Source organism: Sturnira hondurensis, unplaced genomic scaffold (assembly GCF_014824575.4).
Source record: "Sturnira hondurensis isolate 20B ecotype Veracruz unplaced genomic scaffold, ASM1482457v3 Scaffold0006713, whole genome shotgun sequence".
Taxonomy (NCBI): Eukaryota; Metazoa; Chordata; class Mammalia; order Chiroptera; family Phyllostomidae; genus Sturnira; species Sturnira hondurensis.
In genome coordinates, this window is record NW_028079344.1 from 49252 (window position 1) to 59169 (window position 9918).

Consider the following 9918-nt stretch of genomic DNA (forward strand, 5'->3'; position numbering starts at 1 on the left):
GGAAATGGTGAAGAGACCAGTGATTGCCAAGGGTGAGGGTAGTAGGAAAGATGAACAGACAGAGCACAGAGGGTTTACAAGGCAGGAAAACTATTCTGTGTGATACTATAATGATGGATACATGTCATTACACATTTTCCCAAATCCGTAGATTGTTCAACACCATGTGAACCCTAAGGTAAATTATGGACTTTAGGCGATTGTAATGTGTTGATGTAGGTTTATCCTTGCTGAAAAACACACCATTTTGGTGAGTGATACTGATAATGGAAAAGGTTCTACATGTATGAGAATAGGGACATATGGGAAATGTCTGTACATTCCTCTCAATTTTTTTGTTATAAACCTAAAGCTGCTTTTTTTTTTCCAAAAAAAAGGTCTTTTAAAAATAAAAGCAAAGACTATAGCCCTGGCTGGTGTAGCTCAGTGGATCAAGCGCAGGCCTGCGAACCACATGATTGAGGTTCGATTCCCAGTCAGGGCACATACCTGGGTTGCAGGCCAGTTCCCAGCAGGGGACTCACGAGAGGCAACCATACATTGATATTTCTCTCCTTCTCTCCTTCCCTTCCCCTCTAAAGATAAATAAATAAAATCTTTAAAAAATAAATATGTTAAAGAAAGAAACAAAAACTATAAAAAATTGAAATGGAAAAAAGTCTTGAAACATAGTCACGAATATTGCTTGGAATCATCACTCTCAAAACTAATGCCATTTCCAGAGAAATTTGCTGACTGTTTCTACATTTGCAGAATGAAGTGAGACAGAATGAACTCCAATGTACCTTTAACTCAAAATTCAATTATTAGAAAATGTAAAGAAAAGTAAAGTCTAGGTATGATAAGTATACTGAAGTATCCAGGGGGAAATGTCTGCAATTTTCTTTGAAATACATAAAAATGATAGATTGATAGCTAGAGGGAGGGATGGATAATGGATAAATAGATGACACAGCAAATTCAGTGACATTTAATAGTGGGATCTGGGTAGCAGGTGAACATTGGGGTGTTCACTTAAAAGTTTTTTTTTATTTGGTTGTATCATTGAAAAATGTTGAGGGGAAAATGAGTGATTTGGCATCTAGTCTTCATGACTAATGGGGAAAAAATGAACACCAAGAAGTAACCTGTTCAACTGGTTAAAAGATGTTAGATTTAATAGCTAATCTAAGATGTAACTACAGGTTTTCATCTTAAGAAGCAAAAGTTCGAAACGTCTGCTATTGAAAAATATTTAAGGTAGCAATTATTGAGTACGTACTCTATGCCAGGACCCTTCTGAATGTTTCTAAGAAGCATGTCATCCAACTGAATCTTCACAACGATCCATGAAGTAGGTAAAATAGATGTAGTTATTTGTCTTTGACAGACAAGGAAACAGGCTCAGTGGGCTAAATAAATGAGATTGTCTGAGATCATGGAGTTGGTAACTGACTGAGCTGGGATTTGAATTCTGGGCTGAATGATGTCCCACACGGCTCTTAACCAGTATCTTATAGTCTGTCTTGCCCGCTTCCTCAACCTTAGTGACGCTTTGTGATAATGTTGACAGGAAAGTTAGGTTTATACATACACAATATATTAGTTGGTGAATCTCTGGGCAGACACCTGATGGAGTGACAAAGCTCCAGTGTGCATGGGCTGCTCCCAATTTAACTATGTGTAACGACTTGGCTGTGATCCTGCCCAGGTCACTTATCAATCTGTACCTCAGTCTCATCATATGTAAATGGAGGCAACAAAACTTACCCAGGTGGAGAAAGAATAGGACTTTTTGTGCTGTCCTTCTTCACACTTTGTGCAGCCTCTTCTGTGTTCAGCCAGAAGCAACCACAGGCTTCGAGGGCCATGAGGAGGGTGATGGCAGCAACACAAAAAGAAAGATGCAGCCACTTTGTTAATTGGTTTTTCTCTGAGTAAAAGTACAGTTTTGAGAATCGAAGGTAGGGAAGGAATAGCAAGGCACAGGGTTTATGCCACAACAATAGGTTGGAGAGAGGAATTGCCAGCCAGACTCACAGCAGGGAGGGGAGGTGGGGAGGGAGCAGCATCCCCCAGGGCTGCAGAGGGAGGGCAAGGGAGGTGGGGCTTCCTGACCTTGTAGATGGCGGGGTCTGGTGATGAGAGCTGCTGATATGGAGGTAGAGAGAAGGCGAGATGGAAGCATTCAAGTCAAGCCCATGCTCGCCTTCCTGTGCTGTTGAGGCATTAGGCAGCTGCTCTGCAGCTTCTGGCAGAAAGCTCATGGCTGACTCTGCAGTTAAAGCCCCCAAATGGGCTCTGCGTGAACTCCTCCAGTTCCTACACTCCAAACAGGGCAGGGGCATTGCTGGTGTAGAAGCAAATTCCTCAGCCCCTTAACTAGGAAGGCTGATCAATGGTAAAACCTGCATGTGTGATGTACCTTATTGGGAGAATCAAGTAAGAGCAACCCATAGGGAAGCACCTTATTATTTCTAAAATATTGGCAAATATAACTTAATATAGACATTTCATGATTATAAAATGATCATCCAAATTCCACATTAGGCTAATTGCTCCATGGAGCACTTAGTGACATTCCAGATACATGAAAAAGTTTGCTTCCTGGGTTGTGATTTTTCCATTACCCTGTGGATTCCCAGTGCATCAGCTCTGAGTTGCTGAGGTGTGGCCCTCTTTTTGAGTGACCTCCAAGTCCAGTCGTCCTGCTTCCTGTGTTCAGTCACCCTTTCTGTTAAAGTCTTTCTAAAAGCACTCTATCCTCTGTCTCATCTGATGAGGGGAGTAGAGCATTCCCGGCTCCCTGCCTTGCCCCAGTATTTTTAACAATTTCAGAGGAGGGGAGCTAGGAGCCTGCATGCTTATTACCATCTTTTACTCCAAAACTGATTTTACCTAACTTCCACCTTGCCTCCTACAGTTAAAGTCCTCTCTCCATTCTGTTGCTCTGTGCCCTTCTGATTTAATTCCTCTATATCTAAGTTACCAGAAGAACAATAACACCTGAAACAACTTTTAATGGAAGAAATAAGAATCATGGAGGATTATTATAGAATGTGCAAGAAATAACCTCAAATTCCATCAACTAATATTTATTGAGTACATTCCACATTCCAGGCATTATTCTGGCTTTGGAAATATAGAAGTGAGCCCTGGCTAGTATAGGTCAGTGGACTGAGCACGGGCTGCGAACCAAAGGGCCTCCGGTTTGATTCCTAGTCAGGGCACATGCCTGGGTTTCGGGCCAGGTCCCCAGTAGGGGGTGCATGAAAGACAACCACACACTAATATTTCTCTCCCTCTCTTTTTTCCTCCCCTTCCCCTCTCTCTAAAAATAGATAAATAAAATCTCAAAAAAGAAATACGGAAGTGAATAAAACAAACAGCCCTGGCCATATAGCTTGGTTGCATAGAGTGTTGTCCCAGTATGCCAAGGCTGCGGGTTTCATCCCCGGTCAAGCACATACAAGAATTAACCAATGAATGAATAAATAAGTGAAACAACAAATCAGTGTTTTTCTCTCTTTCTCTATCTAAAAATAAATAAATAAATAAAAATTTAAAGCCCTGGTTGGGTGGCTCAGTTGTTTGGAGTGTCATCCCATACACCAAAAGTTTGCAGGTTTGATCCCACATGTCCAGGAGGCAGCTGATAAATGTTTCTGTTTCACATCAATGTTTCTCTCTCTCCATCTCTCTCCTTTCCTCTGTCTCTAAAATCAGTGAACATATATGCTCGAATGAGTATTTTTTTAATATTATTTATTTATTTATTTTTACAGAGAGGGGAAGGGAAGGAGAAAGAGTGGGAGAGAAACATCAATGTGTGGTTGACTCTCATGTGTCCCCTACTGGGGACCTGGCCTGCAACCCAGGCATGTGCCCTGACTGGGAACCCAACTAGCGACCCTTTGCTTCACAGGCCCGTGCTCAATCCACTGAACTATACCAGCCAGGGCTCAAGTGAGTATTTTTTAAAAATAAAAAAAAAATAAATTCCTACTCTCCAGGGATTTATGTTCTCGAAGACATTTATTTGTGCATTTTGTTGATTGTCTGTAGTAGGTTAGATAATGATAAGAGATATTGAGAAAAATAGGCAAGAGCTAGGAAATGCTTGTATGTCAGGTGACGCAGTTTCAAATAGGATGTGAAGGAGACTTTCAACTGAAGACCTGAGAGAATTGAGGAAACAGAATCTGTGGGGAGAATGCTCCACTGTAGACACAGACACTTCTGTCACTGCATAAATTTCTATTAGTGGTGGGTGCAGAATATAATGTTTAGAGTATTATTATGAACTTACGGATTTCACATACTTCATGTGCAGTTATTTTCTTTTTGATGCTCTAATTGTTCCAATTTTGGCCAGTGAGAGCTTCTTCAAGTAGGCTCCTGGGTTTTTTTGAAATGACAGTCATCTGTAGCATTTCTTAGAGATATATGGGTAAGAAGATGATCTGTAATTAGTTGATACATTATTACCTTGGCCTTGGAAAGCTGCTTTTTCCCCAAGAAGTCTTAGTTCCTTTCAGTGAGATATTCAGAGCCTGCACATTATGTTTTAGATAACTCATTGCTTTGGCTATACGTTTTAAAAGTTTTATTGAAAACTTCAGCCCTGGTCAGGTAGTTCAGTTGGTGGGAGCATCATTCCAATGTGCCAAGGTTGCAGGTCCAATGCTGGATCAGGGCACACATTAGAGGCAATCGTTGGGAGCATAGATAGGTGGAACAACGAATCACTCCTTGTCTCTCTCCTTTTCTCTCTCTCTATAAAATTGATGCATTTTTAAAAGATTTTATTTATTTGTATTTAGAGAGGAAAGGAAGGAGAGGAGAGAAATATCAATGTATGGTTGCCTCTCATGCGCCCCCTGCTGGGAACTGGCCTGTAACCCAGGCATGTGCCCTGACTGGGAATTGAACTGCGATAATGTGGTTCGCAGGCCCACGCCCAATCCACTGAGCTACACCAGCCAGGGCTTGATACATTTTTTAAAACTTAAATTTTAAAAAAATCTTTAAGAAAAAGAGAAAAGCTTGTAACTAAAAAAGAAATATTTTCCCAAATCACTGTTTGTCATACCAGAAATTTCTACGTTCACTTTTAATGAAAAATTTTATTTTCAGGAAGAAAGTAGTAAGACCCCAGAGTAGGAAACACACACACACACTATGTGGGCTACACACCCCACCTTGTTCTGGGAAGGATGCAAAACCACTATACCCACTTTTTAAAAATACAAAATGCTATTTTCAAATTGTTTCTTACGAAGCACTATACTAATAACGAAGCAACCACTAAATCTATTTGTGTGATGGACCATAGAACATGGACTGTTTGTGTCTTCCCCAACCAATTCATAGGTTGAAGCCCAAATCCTCGCTGTGATGGGATTTGGAGGGGGAGCATATGGACAGTAATTAGCTATAGGTGAGGTCCTGATGGGATTAGTGTCTTTTAAGAAGAGGAAGGGGCCAGAGACTTTTCTCTTGGCCGTGTGAGGACACAGAGAGAAGATGGGCACCTACCTACAAACCAGGAAGAGGTCCTCGCCAGACACTGGATCTGCTGGTGCCTTAATCTTGGACTTCCTAGCCTCCAGAACTGTGGTAAATAAGTGTCTAAGCTACTCAGTGGCTTTGGCATTTTTGCTATAGCAGCCCAAATGGACTATACAACAGTAAGGGATTTGCCCATGGTCATGCAGCTGAAAAATATCTTCACAGAGGTGGGTGCTCAACCTTCGCTGCACCCAGACATTCTAATGTCGTTAATCTGCTGTGCAGATTTTCGAAGCTTCCCAGATTGAAGACCGCTGCTGGACAGCAGTGCTCAGAGGGTGGCCCATGAACTCCAGCATTAGACACCTCACCAGGGTATATTTGTCAGAAGTTCAGATTGGCTCTCTGAACAGAGCCACTGACTCAGGATCTGCTGGGTAGGGGGAGGTAAGGGATGGCTAAGGGATTCCTAAGTGATTCTTAGAAACACTGAAGTTAGAGAACCACATTTCCAAGTCAAACCCCGTCTTCCATAAATCTTCGTCTCCCTCTCTTCAAGTAATCACTTTATGTATTTTATAAAAGGCAGAATCCTTTGGCTCATTTTCAAGTTTTCATTTGCTTTGTTGCTTTGGCAATTGCAGTATTTACCCTCTGTGCATTTTCCACAATTTCTAAACAGTGGAATGTGGCTACTGTTTGGAAAGTAGGAACAGCTCAGCCTGGTGTTTTACATTTAATAAAGAAATGGTAGTTTAAATTCATCGTCAAAACACAGCCTTTCCCGTTCTGGGGATGAAATATTAACCAGGCCTCAAAACCAAAGCTGCAATGTCAGTCTTCTGTGTGCTTTCCTACACTGAGGATGACTCCTCTGTCCTAATGTGTGTTAAAAGACATAGGGCAGTTTGCCTAAATGAACGGGAACTGTCCTCTGGGTCCTAGCACAAACACCATGACACAAAGGTGGTGACAGCTCTGAGGAATAGCAGTGTCTTTCATCTTCCAGCCAGTGCAGAAGCAGCAGGAGACTGCTGGGTGGAAAGGATGGTAACCTTTAGCAGGCAAAAGAATACATTTAGGAAATGAAGAGTTCCTGCTTATGGACAAGTAGGTCCAGAAAGTCACACACTCTGATATGGGTGTATCTGAACAGGAAAACGAGGACTTCTTCTTTGTCAAGTTGCCTGCTTGAAAAGAAAAGAAAAAAAAAACCCACACTCACTGAAATATTGCTTACTTCCCAAAAGGAAGGACACATTCTTGGACTGAACTCCAAAGGATGTTGGACTCAACAAGGATGTTAAACTAACTCTGTCTAAATCTGAGACCATTTGTTTGCCAAGAACCAAAAGTCAATTGAACCAGTTAGATAAAATAGGATTGATTTTGAAGACACAGTTGTACCTGGTGTCATTTGTCAGTGCTGTGATTAGCAAGGCAGCCCTGTTCTATGAGCTCATACACTAGGTTTGCAATGTATGCAAAATCACGTTGGTAGTTCTTTGACCATAGAAGGAGCTTTCAAAGTGTTGGCATTTCCAAAACTGAATGAAAACAAAGTAAAAAATGATCACTTGCCCTGGCCATCAGAAGCCTAGAAAGAATTTTAGTGTTCATTTGACACAACTCAGACCCTGGGGGACTGGGTGGCACCTTGGTGAAATTATTTATCTACCAATTTTCTTTTTCATTTAAAAAGTGTTCAGTGTTTTCTGTTTTAATTCTATAAACTGTCTTAAAGCTATTTATTTATTTATCTATTTATTTAATCCTAGAGAGAGAGAGGAAGGCGGGGAGAAGGGGGAGGGAGAATTATTGACCTGCTACTCTACGTATTTATGCATTCGTTGGTTTATTCTTGTATGTGCCTTGACCAGGAATTGAGCCTGCAACCTTGTCATATCTGGACAATGCTCTAACCCACTGAGCTACCTGGGCAGGGCTTAAAGCCTTTGTGGAAGTGAAGTTTTACTTAAAAAAAAAGAAAGAAAAAGTCCCGATAAGAAACAAAAGAACTACCAGGCATATGAGTTGGTGTCCTGTGGTATAAACCTACTAATCTTCAAAGTACATAACTTTGTTTCCATTCCTGGCTTGGACCACTGTGGTGGCCCTGGACCTGCTACAGGAGGCACCTCTTAGGCTGTCCTCCAAGGTGTGTAACAAAGGCCCAACTTTCCAGTAAGTTCACATTCTAGTGCTGACATATGATTATTCCTTCCTTCAATTCTAGCATCTTTGTTTTGGGATTTACATTAAAAAGTGCATTAAAACCATTGCCACATTTCTAGAGACCTTTGTCCCCCTTCTTTGTTGAAAGCCAACAAAGCGACTCCTGGATTTTTTGTTGTTGAGTTTTTAAGCATGGCTCCAAATTTACCTAATGAATGCCTTGTTTGCAAAGGTAGGCACTAAAACCCATACATGTTCGGTGATATGGAAATCAAGGCAGTCTTTTTGAAAAGTCAGTTTGTGGTATTTGAAAACAAAAGTGCATGTCCATTTATCTAGGAATATAACTTATAGATTCATTTCCATATGTACTGAATGTACAGAGTAAAACAATTTTCACTACAGATTTTGTCACGGCAAGTGGTGGAAACAGCTTAAATGGCCATCAATAAGGGAACTACATAACGGCTGATAGTTCACCCATAAAGTGGAATGCTGTGGAGTCACTGAAGAGAATAGGTAGATCATAATATTCTAAAATAAAACAATACACGACTAAATTTAAAGATGGCAGAAAAATGACAGATAAATTGCTTTGTCTTATACAAATCACACACATGTGAAGAGTTAGATTGGATTCAAATACTGGCTCTGTCACTTTCCAGTGACCCTGGGATCTCCTTAGTCTCTTGGTAATTTACACGAAGTGACTGTCTCACAGGGTTACAAAATGCACATGCAGTAGTGCAGCCAGGGTGCGAAATTATTAAGTGTGAACATGTAATGGTGGTGATGATGACATTGAACCTTTGGGTGCTTACCATGTGTCAGGCATTCACCATATCAAGAACTTTACATACATTCATTTAATCCTTGGAACAATCCTGAAGTATTATTTTTTTATTTTTAAAAAGGGTTCACATTTATTATTGTACCAACCTACCACAGCAGAAGAAATCAATAGGAAAAATCACTTATCCAATAATTTCCCAATTAAAATACCCAACTGTCCAGAGAGTAGTGATCTTTTCAGTGATTTCAAGATGCAGGCAACCTGGGTACAGCATACATATGCAAGCCATCTCTCATGTGTGGTTCCTTACAGACCCAGGTTGGTTCTTCTCCAATGTCTCCTCTTGGAGTTTACCTGATTGTATTGCCAGGTTTCATCTGAATCCGTTGGGAATCCATTGGGCTGATTCTGCTTTTGTTTCTTGGCCAGGAATCTTATAATCTTGAAAGTCTTGTGAGAAGGCATGAGGAAGAAGAATCAATTGCATAGACCACGATGACAGAGAAAGAGCTGTAATTATTATTTTCCTCCTACTTGTACAGATAGGGAAACTGAAGTAGAGAATGGTTGAGTACATTGTCCAAAAAGATGCAGCTAGAACCTGGGAGGGCTAGGACTCAAACACAAGCGGCCTGTTGCATAACCTGAGGTCTTCCCCACTTACAGAATGGCCCTGTCCCTGCTGGGCAGACAGACTCACTCATGGCATGATGTTGAGGCTGATGAGAGGGTCAGTCCAGCTTCTGAGAGAAAAGCTGGCAGTATTTGTAAATGTCTCACAAGAGTATGGCAGTGCTTTTGCCACCTAACCCCAAGTCAGAATATTACAATCAAAATGACACCTGGGTGTTTCTGGTGGGGTGTATGGGGACTTTTCCCTTTGCCTTGGCTTTCTCCCAGCTGGATCTTCTCTGCTCATGGATCTGGAGTCACTGACAGAAAACCTGCTGGGAAATTATTACTTCACTTTGGACTGAAGCCTACAGAGATCATGGTGTATGTGAGTGTATGCGTGTGTGTATGCATGTGTGCATGTGTGTGCAGATCTATCTTTTCTGTATGTACTATCTAATAAACAAACTTAAATACTAAAAGCTGTGGAGGACTTTCCCTCTTTCATAAGGATCATTCGGTGACTCAGTTCTGTCGTGACTTCCCTCAGGACAGTGTACCAAGTTTCTCAGGGCAGTCAAGATGTCATATATTCTTTAGGTAAGCTTTTCCTTAATATTTAACCCAGGTTCTCAGTTGAATATTTAACCCAACTCTCATGTGATGCCTTTGCTAGAAGAAAGCTGCTCCTTGGCCTCCTAATAACCTATCTTAAGATGAAGTGCCCTTGAGAACAATTATACCATGAATCAGCCACTGACAGATCCTGAATAGTCTGATGCCAAAACATCTTAGGTTCAAGTTAACGAAGTGTTTTACGTTCTCTCTTTATCTTCAGAATTACTCAG

The 9918-nt window shown here is 41.0% G+C and overlaps 1 pseudogene; it reads right to left on the bottom strand.

The window, feature by feature from the left end:
• Window positions 1-8764: 8764 nt before the first annotated feature.
• LOC118989992 (60S ribosomal protein L39-like) lies at window positions 8765-8923 on the bottom strand (annotated as a pseudogene).
• Between the last annotated feature and the right edge of the window lie 995 nt (window positions 8924-9918).